General features: G+C 39.4%; 1 long non-coding RNA gene across 1 annotated transcript in view; it reads left to right on the top strand.

The window, feature by feature from the left end:
• The first annotated feature begins 4,406 nt into the window (after positions 1 to 4,406).
• The window catches only part of LOC141279254 (uncharacterized), a 62,414-nt gene continuing 41,915 nt past the window's right edge, over positions 4,407 to 24,905 (top strand). The window contains exons 1-2 of the long non-coding RNA XR_012333225.1: positions 4,407 to 4,477; positions 11,968 to 12,099. This is a non-coding gene — a long non-coding RNA (uncharacterized lncRNA). The remainder of the gene's footprint in view (positions 4,478 to 11,967; positions 12,100 to 24,905) is intronic.

Raw genomic sequence — 24,905 nt, forward strand, 5'->3', positions numbered from 1 at the left:
TTAGTTTCTAGAGCTGCTATAACCAATTACATAAACTTAGTGGCTTAAAAGAACAAAATTTACTACCTTATAGGACTATAGGTCAGAAATCCAACATGGTCCCCACTGGGCTAAAATCAAGGTACCCATAGAGCTTCTTTTCTTTCTGGATGCTCTTTGGGTGAATTGGTTTCCTTGCCTTTTCCAGCTTCTAGAATCCACATGCACTCCTTGACTTGTGGCCCTCTTTTTCCATCTTCAGAGCTAGCAACATGGAATCTCACTGACTCTGCTTCCATTATCACATCTCTTTCTCTCCACAGCTGGGAAAGGTTCTTAGATTTTAGGGACCTATCTAAGAGGATTGGGCCTAGGAGAATCTCTGCATCTCAAGCGTCTTAACCACATCTGCAAGTCACTTTGCCATGTAACATATCATATTAACAAGTTCCTGAGATTAGGACATGAACATCTGGGGGACATTATTCTTCCTAGCACCCCTCCTTTTGATTCTATTTTCATAAACCTATTGTTTCAGACTAGCCTTTGTTCATAAATTTTGTGACATTTCCAGCATCTAACTTATTCCTGACAAATGGTGAACACTCAATAAATATTTTTGAGCTAATGAATAAATATACTAACATACCAGAATTTGGTGGGGTTGTTTCCCTGCACACAAATGGACTAATAATGATTGATTCAAGGGGTAATTGTTTGTAACATCATTCTAGACTCTTAAATTGGAGGATAAAGGTTAATCAGTTTTCCCAGAGGAGCAGAGATGCTTACTCGGTGTGCAGTTGAAGCAATACGATGTGCTTTTGCTGCACAACCCTGGGTAATTAGTTGACAGCATTGCTCATGCATGTATTATTGGGAATATTATGAATGCAACTGATCTCTGCTTTAAGGGTGATCCCTTTGGTCTGGAATCCTTCTGGGAAAAGAATATTCAGAAATTTCAAGTAAGCTAAAAAAATTCAAAAGAAAGAATTGATGAAGTTTTCCTTATAAGTTTTTTTTTTTTTTTTTAAACCTGGTTCGACTGGAGACTGGGTATATGCAATTAGTCAGGATGCCAGAAAATAAGCCCCTTACGATGCACATTAATTGGAGTCAGTGGGAATACTGCAGGAATGCTTCTCTGAATTAAACACATCTAGCATGAGAGGAGGAAAATTGAAGTCTGACAATTTGGTGAAAAATAATTGTTTCTGGTGTTAAGCTTCACTGGACAGGGGGGCAGAGTGGGAACCCTGGAGGGGATGACTGAGCAAAGGTGGGCTAGCTGACACATTGTGAAGACCAGTCTGAATGCTGAGACTTGAGGATGGGCTTGGAGCCAGTAAGCTCCCAGGGTAGTGGTACAAGAAACTGCGATCGGTACTAAACCAATTTTTAGACAAAGTGTGAAATTAGATCATGGATCATCAGGGTACATAACAAAATAATACCTTGACTAGGTTTTGGCATCTTTATGCGGTTAAAGAATCCTGTTTAAACAGGGAGTGAAAGATGGCACAGTGCCTTTGGCAGGCTTTCAAAATGCCCAGTATCTCTCTTTGGCTTGCCTCTAGTCTCCCTAGAGACAGGTACCTATAGATGTTACACGAACCCAAACAGGCAGCTGAGCAAGGAAAGCAAACTATAAAGGGGAGTCGGTGTGCCTTTAACGAAAAACTGAGGGTGTAAATGTGGGCTTCCCCAAACAGAGATAAATACATGCATTTCTCAGCGGTACTGAAAAATAACTGTGAACAGAACAGCAATGTCACTTCAAATTACTTACTGCTTGAGTTAGGAGAGGCAAATGTTTTATTAATAAACAGGTGGTTAGAGCATTATTTGTTCCCAGCTATCAGAGTCTAGGAGGGCAGGGGAGGCCAAGCTGAAAGTTCCGACAAGAGAAATGATCTACTGATTTCTTGTGAGTGACAGACTGGTGATGAAAAGGGACTCGACTGTGCAGCGTCAGGGGGCAGCTGAAGGGAGGTGGTCAGAGCTCTGGGAGCCCCACTTCGCTGGGATGGAGACCTTGCTCACAGGAGCCAGATCCTGTCCTGCCTGGATTGATTAATGTGGACGTAATCAATCCCTCCTTGGGGAGGAAGGGAGAGAGAGAGACAGAGAGAGACAGACAAAGAGAGACGGAGAGGGAAAGAGACGGAGAGGGGAGGCGGGAGGAGGGAGGGACTGGGAAGGATATATGCTTCGTTTGGTGCAGCGTGTAATTTAGGAACTGCTCACTCATCCATCACAAGCTGGCTAATAGCTAATCAGTGATTGCAAAGCCCTCGGAAGGTAGTATGTTTTATACAAATGCTAAATAACAAAAATGCTGGAATTTGGTCAAATCTAGCCTGCCAGGGAAAAGCTGGGAAGGTGATTGGCTTGGGGAAGGGCGAGGGTGACTCTAGGACCCTCACTGTATAAACCACAACCAGAGATCACCATGCGGGTGGCGGGAGGTGGTGTTGAAGAGCTCAGGGGCAGCTTAACTGTGGTGTAATTAGGGGTACTGCACTCTAGGAGGCAACTCCGCACCCTCCTGGATTCCTGGCCACTGTTTTCAAACTGGCCTGTTCCAGGGACAAGCTCACAGCACTCGTTGGTTTGTATGAATGAAACTTCCGGATTAGAGGCTGCACTGGCTGTGATTTATCAGTGTAGAGCTGTCACAACAAAGTCATTGTAAAGACATCCCTCATTTACTACCAACACAAACCCTCCTTCCTTTTGCAAAGGCTTTGGCTTTCCACAGACACCTGCCCCTTCCCCTAGGAACGAGACCTCACAGTCTGGTAATTCTTCACCCTGTGACAGCTCTTTGAAGAGAAAAACTTAACACACTTTTGATTCCCGAAACTCCGTTTGTCATTTTAGGATCTTTGGTAGTTCTCTACCTATATCGTTGTTACCGTAACCATTTTGTTTATTGTTTAGGAAGAGAGATATAATTCCTCCTCTTTAAGAAATTTAATTACCAGGGTATTAATCTGTCAATTTCAGGCTGCTCAATGAAGTCCTACTGCAAAAACAGCTGTAGCCAACAATATTGCAACAGTGTATTCTTGTCTCTGGAATGTGCCTGCATAAATATTAATTAGGAAGAGAAACAAGACAGTAATGAAACTGTTTCTATTAATTATTTTGACTCCTTTTCAAATTTGTCACAGTTTATCTGACTTTCTTTTTCGGAAGCTCTCGGAATAATCTGTTTTGGCCTATTTATGCACGGAAGGTGTCTGAAAGTCAGGGACTAAATTTACTGGTAAGTCCTCCTTAGAAGAATTTTTTTTTTCTTCTTTGCTAATCTGGGCCCATGGTGAAGGCAGAGAGGAGTTATTTTCACTTCCCCTGTTTTGGCCAGATGGTTCTTGTGGACAAGCTGTTGGGAGATTCCCAGGACTTCTTGGCTTTTATTGGGCCTTCTTCCCAGTAACTGTTGACTCAAAACTTCCCAGAGTCTTGTGGTGCTCAAGAGCTCAGATAGTTCGCACTGAGAAGACAAAAAATAAATACAGTGCCAATGCAGAAGACTGTTAGTCACTCAGATGAATTTACCTGGGAATATCCATTCTCTGTAGCACAGTAAACACCCAGAAGCAGAACACCGCATTCTCTGAGCAGCTAAATGAGTGTCCAGAGAGCATTTCCCAGTTAATTTAACATTTTATTTGGCAGAGTTCTAGCCAGTTTGATTATTTTTCTATTTTTTTCAAATCTGTCTATTTATTTATTTGAGCCCAGAGAAGATTAGAAGTAAGATGTGAAGAAGGTAAGTACAGTGCAACTGCTAGAGATGTGTAAAGGTGGGAGCCGGAAGTGATCCCTGATGCCAGATTAAGAGAGACTAGAATAAGTAGATGCAGCAGCAGGTCTGAAAGCAGTGGCTAAACCACTGAGAATGATGAAGACAGAAACCCGCACGTCCCCCCCACCGTCAGAGACCTCACCAGAAAATATTCCACATTCTGAACCACAGCCTTGTATCATCAAGAACAGAATCAATTTAATTCACAAAAGAAGAATCGCAAATGGCTGATAAACAAAGGAAGAGATGTTTGCCACGCAAAGCTTTAAAAACCAAATGACAGCCAGTGTTGCCAAAGGGGCAAAGAAGCAGGCGCTCTCAGCTGTCTTGGGCAGAGTTGTGAACTGGTACAAACTTTCTAATGGACACTTTGACAGTGGATGGAAAAAGCTTTAAAATGTGTACACCCTTTGGCCCAGTGTTTCTAAATATAAGACTTTGTTCCCTAAACCATTGTGTGCTCATAATGTGTCAGGAGTTTCGCTAAGCTATGTCATGGCATTGCTGCCTCGGCAACCCTTTTGTTTGGCCAAGTGGCCAGTGGGGGCCTTAAAATGACACTTGCCCCTTTTTGCAAGCGTGTACCCTAAATCACAGCCCAGAGAGCTACAAGCAAATGTAAGTCCCTGTGATTTACAGTCTTCCCCACCTCCCAGGGCCTTGCCCTGGAGCACCCCTTAGGTAAGACCTCCTGTGGAGCTAACCCAAACCCCTTTCTTTTTGGTTTGAATTGGTGAATCCTGCCTTAGTTTGAGAACCCCGAGGCACTTCATCCATGGATCCCAGTAAAAGCAGGTGCCCCAGGTCCTGCCTCTCTCTTTGCCTTCACCCTGCCTCGATTTCCCTGTGTGACCCTTTAGGTGTGCCCTGTACTTCCTCCAGGATGTGTGAGTAATAATCTTCTTGGTTTCAAGTTCTCTTGTGGTCTTTTGTTGAACCTCAGTTCACCATCCAGCAGCCTGTGCTCCACTTAACAAATATGGATTTAACAAAATTGTAACATAAGAATTTAACTTCAAATATTGCTAGCAGAGAATTTTCTGTTGCAAAAGAAAAATATTCTAAAAACAAGTTACAACCTAGCCAGGTAAAATAATACAAAGTAGTCACTAAATATGATATAGAAACTCTTTGTTGATATGGAAAGATTTTCCTGATAAATTAAGTGGAAAAAACAAAAAAGTTACAGAAAATTTACTGGTATATCTCTAGTTTTGCTTAAAAACACCTAGAAAATAGAAAAACATATATCAAAATACTACTAATAATCTTTGAGTACAGATTTGACTGGGTTTTACATTTTTAATGTTCTTTTTTATTCTTTGCCTTTTTGACGAAACATATAATACTTATGTGTTAACATGGAATAAAAGTTTAAAAAGTAAAAACTGGTCAATAAATTCTACATATTTTATAAGGAAAGTATTAAAAAGACAGACTCCAGTTATATGCACATATTGTACTTCAAAAATAATAGGAAATGGTGCAGCATCTTTTAGAACTATCTCCTTTTTATGATTTGCTCATTTATTCCTTTATCTGTTTTCTAGCAATACTTTCTGAGCACCTACTATGGGCTAGGCACTGAGTATGCAACAGTGAACAAAAAAAGTATGTTCCCTTCTAGGGATCTGATATACAGTATAGTGATTATAGTTATTAATGATGTGTTATATACTTGAAAGTTGCTGAGAGAGTAGATCTTAAATGTTCTCATCACAAAAAAATGGTAATTATGTGACGTGATGGAGGCGTTAGCTAACGCTATGATGCTAATCATTTTGCAAAATATAAGTGTATCCAATCAACACGTTGTACACCTTCAATTTACACAATATTGTGTGTCAAGTGTATCTCAATAAATCTGGGGAAAAAAAAGTAAGTCCTGCCTTAGTGAAGCTTACAGTCGACACGGGGAGATGGACAATCCTGTAATTACACATAACAAAAATTGCAACCTTGACAAGTGTAAATAAGAGAGACACCAAGCCTATCAGAGAGAATTAGGATGGGTGCAGAGAGCCTTTGGAGGGAGGGGACCAGGGAGCATGATGGATTGAGGGAAGGTAAAATGCAGCAAGTAAGGGGCTGTTAATGCAGGGTGTGGTTCCATAGGTAGGTGTGGGTGATGGAAGGTACAGGGCCTTGAAGTCCATTCTAAGTTTTATCTTAATCCCTTGCAGGGGAGCAAAATTTGCCACCCCAAAATATCTCTTTGGCATGTGGATTATTTCAGGCTGAAAACAATTGAGATCAAAAAGATTCAGGAAGAAACTTTGACCTTGCCCTAACTGCCTGAAAAAATATAGATAGAGGGCCTGTTCACTGACTAGAGCTATCACCAGAGGTATCTGCAAAGTATAGTAGCTAGATGCGATGGAGACAAATTCCAGGAAGGGCTTAGAGACCAGAGTCCACTCTGTGTCCCATTGTCTCTGCGTGGCCCAGCAAACATTTATTTACCAAACATTTGCTATTCTATCTCCCTGTGCATTACCTTCCTCCCCTTTGAAATACCAAACCACTACCCCCAACATCCTTTTTTGTCTTTAGCTGAAGATGGTATTTAGGTGAGGTTTTCTGCCATTCTGGCAAGTTGCTTAATTCTCCTGGGTCTCTCCCATGTACACATGTTATTAAAATTTTGTTTGATTTTCTCCTGTTAATCTGTCTCATGTCAAATTAATTCTGTGCCAGCTAGAGGAACCTAGAAGTGTAGAGGAAAATTTCTTTCTCCCCAGCACCCTCTTAAAGTAATGGGAAGCTTTCAATACTTTCAGGCTTAGATGTGAATATTTTGTTTGAAAAGGTAATTCTGACTCTTGTGGAAGACACATGAGAGAAAGGCCTGAATGGGTGCAGACATAAAAATTAGAATGTTATAAAAATAAGGGAAGCAGAAAAGTAGAAGAGGAGGTTGCCTTGAAACATATGGTGAGCACAGTAGAGATTGAGAAAGGGAATCCTATTTGAATGTTATTCAAGAAGTGAGTTTGGTATGGAGGTTCCTTAAATAACTAAAAATAGAGCTACCATATCACCAAGCAATCCTACTCCTGGGCGTATATCCAAAAGATAAAAAGATAAAAACTCAGATTCAAAAAGATACCTGCTCCCCAGTGTTCATAGCAGCACTATTTACAATAGCCGCAACATGGAAGCAACCTAAATGTCCATCGACAGAGGAATGGATAAAGAAGATGTGGCACATATATACAGTAGAATATTACTCAGCCACAAGAAAGAATGAAATAATGCCATTTGCAGCAACATGGATGGACCTACAGATTATCGTAGTAACTAATACAGATTATCATACTAACTAAAGTAAGTCAGACAAAGACAAATACCATATGATGTCATTTATATGTGGAATCTAAAAAATGATATAGATAAACTTATTTATAAAACAGAAATAGATGCACAGATATAGAAAAAAGACTTATGGTTACCAAAGGGGAAAGGAAGGGGAAGGGATAAATTAGGAGTTTGGAATTAAAATATACATGCTGCCATATATAAAACAATAAAGACCTACTGTATAGCACAGGAAACCATATTCAATATCTTGTAATAATCTATAGTGGAAAAGAATCTGAAAAAGAATGTATATATAAAACTGAATCACTTTGCCATACACATGAAACTAACATAACATTGTAAATCAACTACACTTCAATAAATAAAAAAGAAGCGAGTTTGGTGATACAGTGGATGTGGGGCTAATGGAGAAGAGAGCCAAAGATAACTACTGTTTTGCCTGTACCGTGACTGACAGGATGCTGGTACCATCTCTTGAGGTAAGAAACAAGGGCCAACAGCCAAGGTTGGGGGCAAGGTGCGATCTGGTAATGATCTGATTTTGGATATGTTGGTCTGAAATGTATTTGAGACCCCCAAGAGGAAATGTCAAATGATAGGTGATAATCCTTGTGAGAAATTAAGAGAAAAGGAAGCATCACAGAGCTTTCTCAAATCTGGTTTATTGTCACCCGACCCTGAGCCAAAAATCTGTCCTATCTTTTTCTTTATTTTCCTCAGAATAACTCTTCCCATAGAGTTCATGTATTTTGAGGGAGCCTTGGCAGCATCTCATAAAGTTAAGATCGTCACACATGACCTGAAGTTTAGTTTGATGCAAAAACTGGGATCCACAGTTGATGATGGCCACCATCATGGGAGGTGATGGAGAGACCCATATTCTGGGTGTTTCATTGTGTGTTGCTACTGTCATCTCCTTTGAGAGCAGGTGGTGTATTTACACCTTCCTTTGTTTTTGAATAATGCCAAACACGGAGTTGTCATTTCAGTTGGTAGTTGGCCAAAGCTAGCTCAATACATAAATCAATAGACAACTGGCTGAATCAATGTGTGAATTCAATTTATTTCTTCAGTACACATTGCTTCGGTATGTGTGCCACACATTTGTTAGATGTAACTGGTGTTTCTGAAGAAGAGATGATGGCGAGGACCTAGAATTCTTGGCTGGTTCTAGTCACTGCCTTGCTGCCTTGCTTGGTTCTTGCTCACAGGTCTGGCCAGGGCACACTCAATTGCTACTAGAGTTTAGCCACTAAGCCTAGTTGGCCTGGGCCAGAGGTCCTCTCTTGTTCTATCAGCGGGAAAGTAGTCTAAAGGCATGCTCTAGCTGTCCTTTCATCATTTCCCTCAGCCTGCAGTGACAGAAAAGTGCAAGGGAAGAGTCCACTTTCACAGACTGAAAACAAGAACACAGCCAATGGCGAGAAACGTGGTAAATGAAAAATAAGTAACTAAAGCAGTCAGTTCACACATACAAAAGGAAACATCTATAAATATACAAAAATGGACTAAAATAAATGATTATAAGAGTTACATTTTTATCACGTTTACAAGGATTCAAAGAACTGATCCCAATTAATACCGGCCAGGGTACTGGGAAAGAGACACATTTACCCACTGTTGATGTAAATTGGTACAACTCTTTTTTCGGGGAGGGGGGCAACCATTCAGCAACATGTTCTTGCTCCAGCAGTATTACTTCTGGATATTTACCATCCTTTCAGTAATACCTAAGATTTTGGAGCTCTGACCATGTGCCAGGTGCTAGTTTATGCTCTTCACAGGTATTAAGCTGTTTATTTTTCACAAAACTCTATGAGATAGTTCCTATTCATATCCAGTTGCAGAGGTGAGGAAATTGAGTCCTAGTAAGGGTAAGAAATTGTCCAAGTCCATGCTGCTAATGAACTACGGGTCATTACAGACAGTTCATTACAGGTACTTACCTGTACCTGTCTTTATTGTCTTCTTGTACAGATAGGCCAAAGGCGTGGTGTTGAAGAGTTCAGGTTCTCTGAAAACTGCCCCACCGCCTCTTTGAACCAAACTATAGGCCCATCACAAGAATAGCAGGAGCACCCGCATTCCACTGGACTTATAAGTGGGATTCAAAAATAGGCAGATGTTCTATGTCTGAGCACAGACATTTTGACACACCTCTGTGTCCTCCTTTCTGATTTACCTGACACTGTTCTGCATAAGTTTCCAGGGTACCTGGAACTGCTCTGCACATCTTTATCAAATGCTAGCTCCAGGGGTGGGTGTGGAAGCAGGTCCCTGCTTCTGTTTCCCAGGTGAGAAGCTAGGCTGAGACTAGCCCTTGGAGGTCCTTAAATAACAGGCTGCATTATTTTACTCTTTACTTTGCAATAATAATTATGCTGAAGATGACGATCATGTACAAATTATAACAAATAAGAGAGCCAGTTTATGAGTTCTAACTAGGCACTAAGAACCTTTATATATATATATATATATATATATATATAAAATCTCAATTAATCCTCACAAAATCCCATGAGATAAACACTAATATTATCTCCATTTTGTAGAGAAGATTTGAGCAACAGAGTGACATTATTTGACTGATGCTTTAGAAAGGTTTGTCTGGGAGCCTAAGTGTGAATTCACAGTCAAGACAGAAAGTAAGAAAAGTCTGGGCTGGACTGGTTTGGGAATGAGGTAAGGAAAGGGGACAGATGTGGCCAAAATCGTGGAGGTAACATCCATAGGACTTAGTCACTAACAAAATATGGGTGACTTGTGGGAGCCGGTCACCATCAATCTTCTTGGGCTTTTAAACCTAGGGAACTGGAGGGATAAGACTGATTTATATTTATAGACTAAACTCTACCAGCTAGTTGTATTGGTACCCTTGAGTTGGTAGGGGTTGGGGATATGCCAAACTACTCACCAGAGGAAGGTTATGATGGGCCAGTCATTTGATTACTGAAAGGCTTAAAATGGACTTGTTCTTAGGTGAGGAGAAAATGAGTTCAAAATTACTCTGATCTACTTTCAGAAAGAAAATACCATGATATCTATTTTAATATTAGGATCAAAAGGAAGGAATCTGATGATTGTTGTGAATTTACAGTGTTAGGTAAATTTATGTAGTTCATAGTAAATATTTATTTACCTGAGTGGAATTATTTTCCAGTTATCATATATAGATGAGAGAAGTAATTTGCCCCTGGTCACATGGATGGTAAATGTCAGAGCCATCTTCTGACTCTAATTTCAGTGCACTTCAGACCACAAAAAGCCCAACATTGCTTTTTCCTACATTTTTCTTTTCTACTTAAAAAAAAAAAAAAAGATTATAAAAACTGAGCACTCATCCTAGTTTCTTCAGCAGTCCCGTTCTTGTCCAGTGGTCCCACTCTAACATACACCAAACTTCTATGAATCTTCTGGTCTGTGACTCACATAACTCTTATCACTGGGCCCTGGCACAGTCCAGTAATACTTGCCTCTGAGACATTTCATCTTCTTATTTACCACCTTCAGGCCCTGGTCTTGGAAAAATAATATAAAATAGTTTGCTTTTGGTGTCCTTGTTTTCGTCTACCTCTTCCGTTTCATTAATCATGTCCATCATTTCCCTGATGCCCTTCAGATGCTCAGATATCTGCACTGGAGGCAAATCGGTTTTATTTTATTTTATTTTATTTTACATTCTATCTATTCTTTTCTATTCTATCTTCTCCATAAAATGTATTTATCTTGTGTATCATCCTTTCAGAGCCTAGAGAGCTGAATAGCTAATTTGGTATAGGATTATGATGACTGTTTTCTTTTCCTATTAAAATTTGCCCATATTACTCACGGTTCTCCAGAGAAATGTAACCAAAGGGATATGTGGGTGTGCGTGTACATATGTATATATACAAGTATATATGTATATATATGTTTATATATGATTTGTTATAAGGAATTGGCTCATGCAATTATGAAGCCGAAAGTCCAAGTCTGCAGTGTTCTTTGGCAGCCTGGAGACCCAGGAAAGCCAATGGTGCAGCTCTAGTTTGAAGGATTACAGGTAAAGACCCAGATTACCCATGCTGCAGATGAAGCCTGAAGGCAGTCTGCTGGGAAATTCCGTTTTGCTCTTGGACGTTTTGTTCTATTCAGACCTTCAACTGATTGGATGAGGCCCACCCATGTTCTGGAGGGCAATCAGCTTAGTCAAAATTAACTGATGTAAATGTTAATCTCATTCAAAAAACCCTCCAAGTTGATTCATAATATTAACCATCATATTCTCTTACTAGTTATTCCTGCATAATGCATTTCAAATGGAATAATAGGTGACCTATTGGCAAGTCAAGAAGAGGGGTTTGAGTAAGAGGTTTTTCCACCATCCCGTCCCCACCCGCTCACCATATAATTAGCTCATTTTTCTTCTGTTTCATGAGAATGAGCTGTTTGGAGTCATTTTGCTACAGCATCTGTAATCTAAGGGTGTCATTTATTTTATTTTTAAAAGAGTGTGTGTGTCATCCAGTGCCAAATTCACATGAATTCGGCGAATTCCATTAGCTCAGCAAACGTGTGAGCTGCTGAGGCTACTGAAGACAAAGGGTGGTTTTCCATTTGCCTCCTCATTTATTTCCTCAGCCCCCAGAACTCTCATTGTGTAGGTCATAATCTAACTTTCTTTGATGTCTCTCTGGGTATCCCTAGAACTTGGAAATGTTTGCCTGCATCGGGTGTGCCACTTTCGTGACTGGGCTGATAAAGAATATATCACAGCGGCAGCTTCTGGGTGCACACGTAGGGAAAATACATAAACAAATAAGGGAAAAAAAATCACCGACTTGTAATTCTTATCTAGCTGTATTCTCCAGTTTATTCTGTAGAGCCGACTTAGACACGTGCATTGTACAGCAGCCTGGACTCCTCCCCTTCAGTTCAGAAGCCTCTTGAACATTGGACATCTATTTCTGTATTGGACCAAGCTGCACAAACTGGGACCTGAGGTGCTGTTGCTCAGATTTATAGATGTTGCTGCTGTTGCCAGAGGTTTTGGTATTCTTACTAATATCTGTATGATATGTTTGGGGGCCTAAATAGATGTTTAACAAAGTTACAAACCTTGAATATTGGGAGAATGTCCAATAGGACAGAATTCCAAACTCATATGCCTATATGGAGCCAGAATGATAATACATATGTATGGTGAAAGAAGGACTTGGCAAATGGGAGAGCTTATGCTTCCTCTAACAGAGGCAGTCACTATTCAGGTAGAGCTATAGAGAAATGAGAGCCCACTATGGCCAGTTCTTCATGCTTTTTAAAATATATGGATTTATATGTGATCTGTTCAAATGGAATGATAGGTAGAGCATCAGTGACATTTAAAAATGGATGAGGATATAATGTTACTTAGATGACTGGATTTTTTATAAGGGAAAACAGTAAAGGTCCCTAGCTTACTCCGTTCACCAAAATAAATTATAGATACCTAAATATTATTAGGTTTTAAAATTCATAGAAGGACAAGAAATCATTATAGATGAAGATTTATATGACCCAAAGGGAAAGAATTTTCCAAGAACTATATCAAAGTCAGACCAGAAAGCATGAGGAAATTGATGGATAGATTTGACTACTAAAACACTAAAGCTTAAAAATAACTTTTTGACAAAAAATATATCCTTAAGAAAATTATGAATTGATGGTAAACTATTTTTGACATGTAGGAGTCAAATACCTTTGCCTATTACATGGCAAAGTATTTATAAGTATTTGACCTAAAGAAAAATACTTTCAGAATAATGGGCAAAGGATATAAAGAAGCAGTTCACAAAAATGCAAAAATGTTTAGGCTCACTAGTAATATAAGTTTCAAATTAAAATGTAATATAATTATTCCCCAACAAAATTGGAAATATTTTAAAATGATAAGTAGGAGGCTGAGGTGGTGAGAAATTACAAATCACATACGTTAGTGATGGGGAATGCAGTTGGGAAAAAAAATTGGAAGGCAATTTGGCAAAAGGTATTGAAAGACTTAAAAACATGCTTGCTGTTTAACCTGAGAATTTTGCTTTTCAAATCTACCCTAAGATAGATGTATATTTCAATCTCTCTCTACCTCTCGCTGCCTCTGTCTCTGTCTCTTCTCTCTCTCTCTCTCTCTCTTTCTCTCTCTCCTTCTCCCTTTCTCTTACTCACTAGAATGTAAAGTTCATGAGGTCAAGGGACTCTTGTCTATTTAATTCCCTATGCTTTTACTTGAGCCTAGAAAACTGCCTGTCATGTAGTACATAATTAATAAATGTTTGTTGAATGGATTGTTATTACTTTTTTATTTACCAAGGACCTTGGCATCTTAGAGTGTGTCTAGGGAAGAATGACTAGGATGTTGAGGAATTTGACGTTAGATCATGTAAAAGCAAGAGAAAAGAATTGTTGGAGGAGTTGCCAGAAAAGGATCTGATAACTGGCTTCAAACGTTGGAAGGGATATTATGTAGAAGAGTGATTTGACTCATTCTCTACAACTTCTAAGTGAAGAAATAGATCAGTGGATGAAATAAATAGAAAGGCAACATGAGGGCTCTATTTAAAGAACTTCCAAACAACTAGAGTTGTCCAGAATGGATTTGACTACCTTGGGAAGAAACAATTCACTATGGCTTAAAATATTCAAGCGAAAGTTCTTATAGAAAGATCCATAATGCAGAATAAGACCTTGACTAGATAACTGCAGATTTCCTCTGCTAAGAAGACTCACCTCCTTTTCTTCTCTAACATCACATTCTATACCTTCTCTCCTCTCAAAAGTAAGTTACTCCTTCTTACTTTTCAGATGCCTTACTAAATGTTACCTCTCTCTAGAATGCTTTCCCGACTACACATCGCAACACAGTGTTGTTTGTTTATGCCTCTTAAAGACATCTCACTTTCCCCTTCATGTCACTTAGAGTTCATCATAATTTTCCTTTTGCCTGACTGTCCTCCACTAGGATACAAGCTTTATGGAGGCAGAAACTAGTTCTATCTATGTTGTTTTTTTTTTTTTTTTTTTTTTTTTTTTTTTTTTTTTTGCTGCTTATTTATTTATTTATTTATTTTTTTTTCTTTTAACATCTTTATTGGAGTATAATTGCTTTACAATGGTATGTTAGTTTCAGCTTCACAACAAAATGAATCAGTTATATATATACATATATTCCCATATCTCTTCCCGCTTGCGTCTCCCTCCCTCCCACCCTCCCTATCCCACCCCTCCAGGCGGTCACAAAGCACCGAGCTAATCTCCCTGTGCTATGCGGCTGCTTCCCACTAGCTATCTACCTTACGTTTGGTAGAGTATATATGTCCATGCCTCTTTATCGCTTTGTCACCGTTTACACTTCCCCCTCCCCATAGCCTCAAGTCCATTCTCTAGTAAGTCTGTGTCTTTATTCCTGTTTCACCCCTAGGTTTTTCATGACATTTTTTTTTTTAAATTCCATATATATGTGTTAGCATACGGTATTTGTCTCTCTCTTTCTGACTTACTTCACTCTGTATGACAGACTCTAGGTCTATCCACCTCATTACAAATAGCTCAATTTCGTCTCTTTTTATGGCTGAGTAATATTCCATTGTATATATGTGCCACATCTTCTTTATCCATTCATCCGATGATGGACACTTAGGTTGTTTCCATCTCTGGGCTATTGTAAATAGAGCTGCAATGAACATTTTGGTACATGACTCTTTTTGAATTATGGTTTTCTCAGGGTATATGCCCAGTAGTGGGATTGCTGGGTCATATGGTAGTTCTATTTGTAGCTTTTTAAGGAACCTCCATACTGTTCTCCACAGTGGCTGTATCAATTTACATTCCCACCAACAGTGTAAGAGGGTTCCCTTTTCTCCACACCCTCTCCAGCATTTATTGTTTCTAGATTTTTTGATGATAGCCATTCTGACTGGTGTGAGATGATATCTCATTGTAGTTTTGATTTGCATTTCTCTCATGATTAGTGATGTTGAGCATTCTTTCATGTGTTTGTTGGCAGTCTGTATATCTTCTTTGGAGAAATGTCTATTTAGGTCTTCTGCCCATTTTTGGATTGGGTTGTTTGTTTTTTTGTTATTAAGCTGCATGAGCTGCTTATAAATTTTGGAGATCAATCCTTTGTCAGTTGCTTCATTTGCAAATATTTTCTCCCATTCTGAGGGTTGTCTTTTGGTCTTCTTTATGGTTTCCTTTGCTGCGCAAAAGCTTTTAAGTTTCATTAGGTCCCATTTGTTTACTCTTGTTTTTATTTCCATTACTCTAGGAGGTGGGTCAGAAAGAATCTTGCTGTGATTTATGTCATAGAGTGTTCTGCCTATGTTTTCCTCTAAGAGTTTGATAGTTTCTGGCCTTACATTTAGGTCTTTAATCCATTTAGAGCTTATTTTTGTGTATGGTGTTAGGGAGTGATCTAACTTCATACTTTTACATGTAGCTGTCCAGTTTTCCCAGCACCACTTATTGAATAGGCTGTCCTTTCTCCACGGTACATTTCTGCCTCCTTTGCACAACCTGCCAAGACTGAATCAGGAAGAAATAGAAAATATGAACAGACCAATCACAAGCACTGAAATTGAAACTGTGATTAAAAATCTTCCAACAAAGAAAAGCCCAGGACCAGATGGCTTCACAGGCGAATTCTATCAAACATTTAGAGAAGAGCTAACACCTATCCTTCTCAAACTCTTCCAAAATATAGCAGAGGGAGGAACACTCCCAAACTCCTTCTACGAGGCCACCATCACCTTGATACCAAAACCAGACAAGGATGTCACAAAGAAAGAAAACTACAGGCCAATATCACTGATGAACATAGATGCAAAAATCCTCAACAAAATACTAGCAAATAGAATCCAACAGCACATTAAAAGGATCATACACCATGATCAAGCGGGGTTTATTCCAGGAATGCAAGGATTCTTCAATATACGCAAATCTATCAATGTGATAAACCATATTAACAAACTGAAGGAGAAAAACCATATGATCATCTCAATAGATGCAGAGAAAGCTTTCGACAAAATTCAACACCCATTTATGATAAAAACCCTGCAGAAAGTAGGCATAGAGGGAACTTTCCTCAACATAATAAAGGCCATATATGACAAGCCCACAGCAAACATCATCCTCAATGGTGAAAAACTGAAAGCATTTCCACTAAGATCAGGAACAAGACAAGGTTGCCCACTCTCACCACTCTTATTCAACATAGTTTTGGAAGTTTTAGCCACAGCAATCAGAGAAGAAAAGGAAATAAAAGGAATCCAAATCGGAAAAGAAGAAGTAAAGCTGTCACTGTTTGCAGATGACATGATCCTATACATAGAGGACCCTAAAGATGCTACCAGAAAACTACTAGAGCTAATCAATGAATTTGGTAAAGTGGCAGGATACAAAATTAATGCACAGAAATCTCTGGCATTCCTATATACTAATGATGAAAAATCTGAAAGTGAAATCAAGAAAACACTCCCATTTACCATTGCAACAAAAAGAATAAAATATCTAGGAATAAACCTACCTAAGGAGACAAAAGATCTGTATGCAGAAAATTATAAGACATTGATGAAAGAAATTAAAGATGATACAAATAGATGGAGACATATACCATGTTCTTGGATTGGAAGAATCAACATTGTGAAAATGACTCTACTACCCAAAGCAATCTATAGATTCAATGCAATCCCTATCAAACTACCACTGGCATTTTTCACAGAACTAGAACAAAAAATTTTGCAATTTGTATGGAAACACAAAAGACCCCGAATAGCCAAAGCAATCTTGAGAACGAAAGAAGGAACTGGAGGAATCAGGCTCCCAGACTTCAGACTATACTACAAAGCTACAGTTATCAAAACGGTATGGTACTGGCACAAAAACAGAAAGATAGATCAATGGAACAGGATAGAAAGCCCAGAGATAAACCCACGCACATATGGTCACCTTATCTATGTTGTTTTTTTAACTGAAGTATTGTTGATTTGCAATGTTGTATTAGTTTCAGGTATACAACAAAGTGATTCAGATATATATCTATATACATACTCTTTTTCAGATTCTTTTCCATTATAGGTTATTATAAGATATTGAATATAGTTCCCCAGACTATACAGTAGGTATAGTTGTTGTTTATCTATTTTATATATAGTATTGTATATCTGTTAAACCCAAACTCCTAATTTATCCCTCCCCCCATCTTTCTATCTTGTTCCTCTTTCTATACCTATTGTCTAGTACAGTGCCTGGTACTTAGTAAGATCAAATTAATCTTAATGAGGCATGTACAAAAGTTGAAATAACTTTATATTTAATTTCCTTGGGAACCAGGAGTTATTAAATCATGGATGCACATGTATTTTTTTCCTCATTTGTATTCACAGTTTCCAATACCTCCCGGTTCTGTTCATCTTGTGGGTGCATTGGCCTATGCATACACCTTAGGGGTTGTAACCAGAGGACTTACAATGGCCTCGCACCATCTTTGCTCTTGCAGGCCTCCAACCACCCCACATGGATCCACTTAGTCAGTATGTGCAGGTGCAGTGCAGCCCTACTTGTTGGCCTAAGTCTTTTATCAGGGAGATTATGGAAAGCTTGGTAAAATTCTCCAGAGGTTCAGCATGCTCAGCTTTGATGCAAGCCTTTCTCAGATGTTGACTCAAATTCTGGAAAAAGACCTTTTTGTTTTTCCAAATCGGAATTAGTTTTTTTTTTAAAATTAAGAATGTCAAATATAATTATTATAAAAAATTCAGCTAAAACAGAGATATAGTAAAATCAGCCACAATCTACCTGAATATGATGTTTATTAACATTTTAGTATATATCTTTCCAGATTTTAAGAAAATAAGCATTTTATGACAAAATACTATCACGGTATAGAAACTATCTTATAACATACTTTTCCATGTGATATATTGAGAAATCCTCACCAGGTTAATAAATATATATTTATACTATCCTTTTATCATGCCTGTATAACGTTCCATACTATGAGTATTCCATAGTTTAAATGATTTTCTGTTTTAGGATATTTGGGTTCTTTCAATTTGTCACATTTAGGAGCAATGATACAATAAAACTTCTTAGTTGCATATCTAATTGCATATAATCAATTATTACATTAACCAAAATTCAAAGATAAAAACCTAGAATTAGAATTACTGGATCACAAGATACCCACAGTATTTTAGCTTTGGTATATATTATTGTCAAGTTGCACTCTAGAAAGTAGTAATTTCCACAGGTTCAGTTAGCATAATTCCATTGATGGGATTGGCCAACTTGATGTTTTGTGGATTTTAAGATAAAGTTCATTTCAAACTACATGATGGGAAACAGGAAAGTTGATAGAGCCCTGAGGCAAGATAGTAAATATGTATTGTTATCCTTGCCATGTGTAGGAAAACTGTTTCTGATTGTTTCTTAAAGCTGATAGGAATGAGGAAAAAGTACCTTTATTAAGCTAAAATTACACGTAAAATTCCAAAGGCTGCACTGGTTTATTGACTAAAAGTTTTACATTTAAACACACACCTGTAATTTGCATCACCTATTGAATAAAATATCCAGCTTTCCCTTGGTTGAATAGACCCAGGTGTATGAACTGGCTTAGATCTAGAAATTGTGCTGTATAGGTTATGGATCCTCACTACTGATGCTTAAATTAGATTTCTGTCCACCAGACCTCTATGTGCCAAACTGTATCTTAGTGAGCTGCTTATCTATTTTATTTCTGGGAAACTTGTGATCAATTAACTATTGCCACAGAACCCTATGAGTCAAAACATTCTGATTATCAATTCTCCATGTTTTACTGTGGCAACTTCATGCATGTTTACTCTGAGAGTTAAGTGCAGCTATTTGGTTTACCACTCTAGCATTCCATTATTCTCTTTGAAGTTAGGGACCATCCAGTGTAGCAGTCACCACCATCCTGTCCAGTCTACAGAGGACCACTACATAAAGCTCTTTAGGAAAACTGGCACTCCCTCTCCCCTAATATTAAAAATAATATTTTTCATACTAAGAAAGAAGTATCTTCTGAATTTTCCAATCAGATATAGTTTAGGGGGTGGATGAGAACAAAATTGATTCATTCCATTGTTCCCCTTTCCTTAAGTCATCTGTCTTTGTTCTAAAATATACCCGGGATTTTGTTTTAATCAAGTATGATAAGATGACAGATATGAGACAACTCATGAGAAAACTGCCTTGAAAGAAGGTTTATTTTTCACAGCTCCCAAGAGAATGGGACGTGCCATGCCATGTAGGGTCATATGTTGAAGCACTTGGGTTAGTCAGGAGGCAGAGGAGCAAAGGGAAACATGGCCAGAGGCTTTATGTATTTTTTGAGGGAAGAAATAGACAAGGTAGGGTAGGTATGCTGAGTAAACTTAGGCTTGGAGGCTCTGGGTTATTGGGGTGGTTCCTAGTTATTGGGGTGGTCCCAGAGCTAGGTACCTAGTTGTCAGGTACCTAGCTCTGGGGTGATTTTGGGCAGGGGGAATATTGGCTTGGTGTGTGACAGTTTGATAGAGGAAGTGGTTGGGGGAGTATGTCCTCTGATTGGCTGGTTTGCATATCAAAAATGTGCTTGAAGGCCAATTTTTTGTTGTTTCTAGGAATTACTTAACCTTGCGAAGGACAATTTCTTCCTGGGTCTGTAAGGCTCTAAGATGTCAAAGCATCAAAAATATAAAAAATATGATTAGTGCATTCACTGTCCTCTACAATACGCCAGGAAAATTATGGCATTTTGAACTCATTAACTGTAGACCACCTAGCAGTCAACTAATGCCAGCCCTACACATTCGAGCCAACATTAGGTGAATAAACACATCTCAATGAATTTGGGCTAATCGTGGCTTTGATTTGCTTGCCATTTAATGACCTTAGAATCCACTCCCATAAAATCCAGACTTATGGTGATACAGAATGACATGGTTCTATAAATTTTTCTGTTTATAGGCTATCTCATCCCAGAGAAGACCAGGTATTTCTCAGTCTGGACTCTATTGAAATTTAGCTCTTAAATATGGACCTGGAGGTAATAAAGGATGCTGTGTAGGGGTCCTTAGACAAATTGACATCAGTTGGTGAGGCATTGTCCCAGCCTTCATCACTGAACAGCTTTTATGCAGGGGAATCTCAGGTCCTTAATCCTGTCAGGGGAGGGAGTCTCTTTTGCTAATAAAATTGATTCAAGCAGATTTAGGAGTTCAAAGTTCTCAGCCTCAGGGTTTTACTTTTTTCCAACCAGTGTATAAGAGATTTGGTGGAGTTCAGCTCTAAATTGAAATGCTGTTTTGCACCTTTTACAATTAGGTCCTAGATTATCAGTAATGCAGCTCTGTGACCACATACAGGAGATGAGGGAATTATTCTATGCTGCCATTAGGCTTTATGATTTTCCTCACTGTGTTCTTAATTGCATACCTTTTAATTTCTTATTTTCTCTATTCCGCTGGCTCTCTAGGGCCATAAGAGGAAAGTAGGTGACTTCATAATCTCTGTGATCATCATAGCACTAAGTGTTATAGGCCACTTGATATCCCAATTTGCCCTCTACTTGCATTTCATCCCATGGCACTACTAGAGATAATTTCAGTAATTTTGCTGCCACCAATATTGTGGATTACTCAAGTTTCATTTGCCTTCAACTGGAGGTTTTCTATGTGCTCTTCAATTATGTATGCAACCCAATCTCAAAATACCATATTTTGGGTCTGTTTTGTGGGATCATGATCCCAATTACTATACCAGTTAGGAGTCTAACAGGAGATAAATGACAAACCAAAATTAGCACCTTAAAATGACATCCTAAAATAAATGATCTAAAATTGGGTAATTTTAGAAGATTTTGATAAAGAGATGATTGATAAAAATACAGGCCTAGTGTAGGGAAATTGCAAGGGATAAAGTGGTTCACAGACCTAGCAATAGTGGAGGATGTTACCATTTCTAGCTCTGAAGGATAAGAGGTGGGAACAATTATCAGAACATGGAGACAAAAAACTCTGGGAAAGGACTATTTAACAGAATTTGGAACCTTTGATTATGGGACATAGCCAACTGCCAGGGCTACTCATAAGAGCAGGAAAATAAATAGCTTGATCTCTTCATCCTTTGTTTTGTTCTCCTGTAGCTTCTCCTCATGGATTGAACTTAACTAAAAGACAAAGTAACTCACTGATATAATCCTTACAAATCAGCCTTCTGGAGCACAGAGGACTTCCCTTGGGTGGGCTGTGGATATGCAAAGGCTCAGTTTGTGCCTTGTGGTATATTCTAGCTTGATTTGGGCTAGACTTGCTCTCTAAAAGGGTTGAAATCTATGACCTGACTTCAACAATCCATCCATTTAGTGCTGTCACCTAGAGAGGCTGGAAGGGACAGGAAATGGGGCCAGTTCCTGGTGGGGAGTGCATCAAAGAGCACTTCCTGGTGAGTTAGGGAATTTACTCTATGTTCCGGTATTTAGGACAGAGTTTTAGTCATTACAGCAGGGCCGGCAAACTTTATGCAAAGTGTCACATAATAAATATTTTAGGTCTTGCAGGTCATATGGTCTTTATCACAACTACTTAACTCTCATTATAGTTCAAAAGCAGCCATAGGCAATACCTAAGCAAATGGATGTGAACAGTTTCTTATAAAACCTTATTTACAGATTAGGTTGAGGACAGCATTTGGCTCAGGGGCCATAGTTTCCAGACTCTTACTCTATAGAAGCTGGAATCAGAAAGAGGAAATTGAATTAGAAGCTCATTATATAGCCTGAACCAACCCAGCAATAATTGGTGAATGCTGTGAATTAGTCAGCAATTTCATGCTCAGGCAAACTGACCTATAGCAGTGAGTCTATGACTACAAGATTAATTTCTGATCCCCCTGGCTGTAGGGTTGATGATGCTGAAATGCTGTTTTTCTAGTTAAGGTTGGTTCAGGAACCCAGCGGAACCAAGCCTATAGGTAAGAGGCACCCTTGACTTTTGAGAAACATAAAGGTGTCAGCTACCCTGTTCCAATGGACTCCTAAGACATTGGCATGAGCCCCACTTTCCTACCAGACCCTCCCCCATACTTTCTTGCACTTAGGCTTCACCTGTTGCTCTGAATTTCAATCCCTTGCTTATTCCTGGGTCTCAGAACAGATCTGCACTTATCCTGTCCAGTGGGCCTGCTCTCCAGATTCTAGCTTTTCTTTATCTGGCCAGTTCTGATTAGGCAGGACATAGATTAAGATTGTTTCATTTCCAGCTAGTATATTTGTACATTTTTCATTTACTTTCACTGCTAAAGCTTTGGTTGTATTTTACTGGTTATTTTTAAAATTGACCTGGACTTCATGCCTATATTTTTAATCCATTAAAAGTTTTAATTGGATATTCAGGAATGGAATCCATTTGGATCTCCAGATTTATTCACCCTTGAATCACACATAGCAGAAACCAGAACATTGGAGGGCTCTCATCTGGATTCTGAGTTACTTCCTTGCGGTTTCAGCATAGAGAAGACCCAGTTCAGGGCTTTTAGCTCCAGATTCATACACTTGACTGTAGAGAGCTCTGGATTTCTTCCAAAAGTTCTGGCACTTGAAAAAAGTTATGCACTTTTCTTTTATAGTGGCGGGAATGGCTTTCCATGCACATAACAACTTTCCCTAGTTCCCCACCTATTTACTTTTCTGACCAAGGGTGTGCATTTCAGTGAAAGGGGTTGGCTTGAGAGTGTGGCCACATGCAGAGCCATGATAACTGGCCCATGCAGGAAGAATTGAGCTTTGTTTGTGCCTTATTAATGGGACTAGGCAGAATAGTGAGTCACCTGAAGTAATCTCAGAAACAGACCAGCTTACCACCCGTCTAGTCTAGTGGCTGTTTGCCATTCGTAAGGCAGGATGTGAAAACCAGCAGCAGTGGCTGCTAACTCAACCCTTCTGGAGGGCATCCAGAGCAGCTGGAGGGGAGCACAGAGTTAGGGTGGAGGTTCCATTGGATTTCTCTCAAGACACCAAGCTGGGGTTATGGCTTCCCACAATTCTGACCACCACGGAAGAGTTAGAACAGTGACAGAAAGGAAGTACCTCTGCTTGGGGCCCTAGACAGGTACATGCATTCTGTGGAGCTTCTGAAGGCCTGAGCTTGGGCAAGATTACAAATTGGAAAGAGTCTTTGATGGAGGAACACGAAATCAGGATTCCAGTCCTAGCTTTGCCTTAATTGCTATGTGAGGTCTAATCATTCAGCCTTTTCTGGGAGTTGGTTTCCTTATCTGTAAAGTAGGGATAATTAGTCCTGTCCTGTCTCACTCAAAGAGATGATAAGTACTAAACGAGAACATTAATGAATGTGAAAGAACTTCAAAAATTGTATAAAGCAAAGGAAAAAGACATTATTATGGCTGCTGCTAATAAAATCAACTGACTCACTAGCAACACAGTGCTCTCTGTACCAAACACGAACTCCTCATCCAGGCTTGCAAATCCTTCTTTCAACTGGACTTGACTTTATTGAGGGATTGATAAGCTAAGCTATTCTCACAATATTTCTTTCCGCAGCACATTTTGCTCATTCCCACCTATGCGTTTTCTATATTTTGTTTGTAGTTTTCTTCTACCTCTTTTTTTCAGCTCCCTCCTCATCCCCCACCCTGCTTCTTCTTTTTTGAGGGGTACATGGACCCCTCACTGTTGTGGCCTCTCCCGTTGCGGAGCACAGGCTCGGGACGCGCAGGCTCAGTGGCCATGGCTCACGGGCCCAGCCGCTCCGCGGCATGTGGGATCTTCCCGGACCGGGGCACGAACCCGTGTCCCCTGCAGCGGCAGGCGGACTCTCAACCACTGCGCCACCAGGGAAGCCCACACCCTGCTTCTTAAAGCTAGTTCTATAAGGGCTCCCCACTCAGCTCCCTTCTCACTCAGAATAGTCCTTTGAAGATCACTTCTACTCCTGTGGCATCAGCTATCATCTATAGGCAATAAGTTCTTCTCATTTTACAGTTAATGACAACACCACCCTCCCATTGGAAGTTAGACAAGATGTAATCTTCTCCTTGCCTTCATCCTTTCTCTCATCCTCCCATTTTCTTAGACATCAAGTCCTGAGCATCTATCTCCGGAATCTCTGTATCATTGCCACTGCTTTACTCTGGGCCCAAACCTCTTATAACTTGGATTATTGTCACAGCTTACTGATTAGATTCCCTGTTTCCAGTCTGTTTTCCTGCCAATATATCTTACACTCTTCTGCCAAACTGATGTTTCTAACACACAAATCTGATCATGCCATTTCCCTGCTTCGAACGCTTCAGTAACTCACACTTTTCAGAATTAAGTTCAAACATAGCACAGTAGCACACAACTTTCATCGTGATCTGGCTCCCACCTATCTCTTTCCCTTCTGGTATGAATCCTTTTAGGTTGAACTCATGTGAGAATTTGAGGCAACAGAAAAATGTGTAGGTAAAGATTTGCAAGCAAATGATGATTTGCTCTTGGAGCTCATCCCTGCCACCCTTATGGGTCACCACGTTTGTGGTCCCTCTTCAGCTTTCCTCCCTGCCATTCCTCACCCAGACACTTGGCTCTGGTCATGCAGACGTTCTTGGAGTTCTTCAGTGATGTGTGGCTTTTGGTGCCTTTGTGCCTTCATATTTTCCTTCTTACTGTTTTTTTTGTTTTGTTTGTTTGTTTGTTTGTTTTGCAGTACGTGGGCCTCTCACTGCTGTGGCCCCTCCCGTTGCGGAGCACAGGCTCTGGACGCGCGCA

Source organism: Tursiops truncatus, chromosome 8 (assembly GCF_011762595.2).
Source record: "Tursiops truncatus isolate mTurTru1 chromosome 8, mTurTru1.mat.Y, whole genome shotgun sequence".
Classification (NCBI taxonomy): domain Eukaryota; kingdom Metazoa; phylum Chordata; class Mammalia; order Artiodactyla; family Delphinidae; genus Tursiops; species Tursiops truncatus.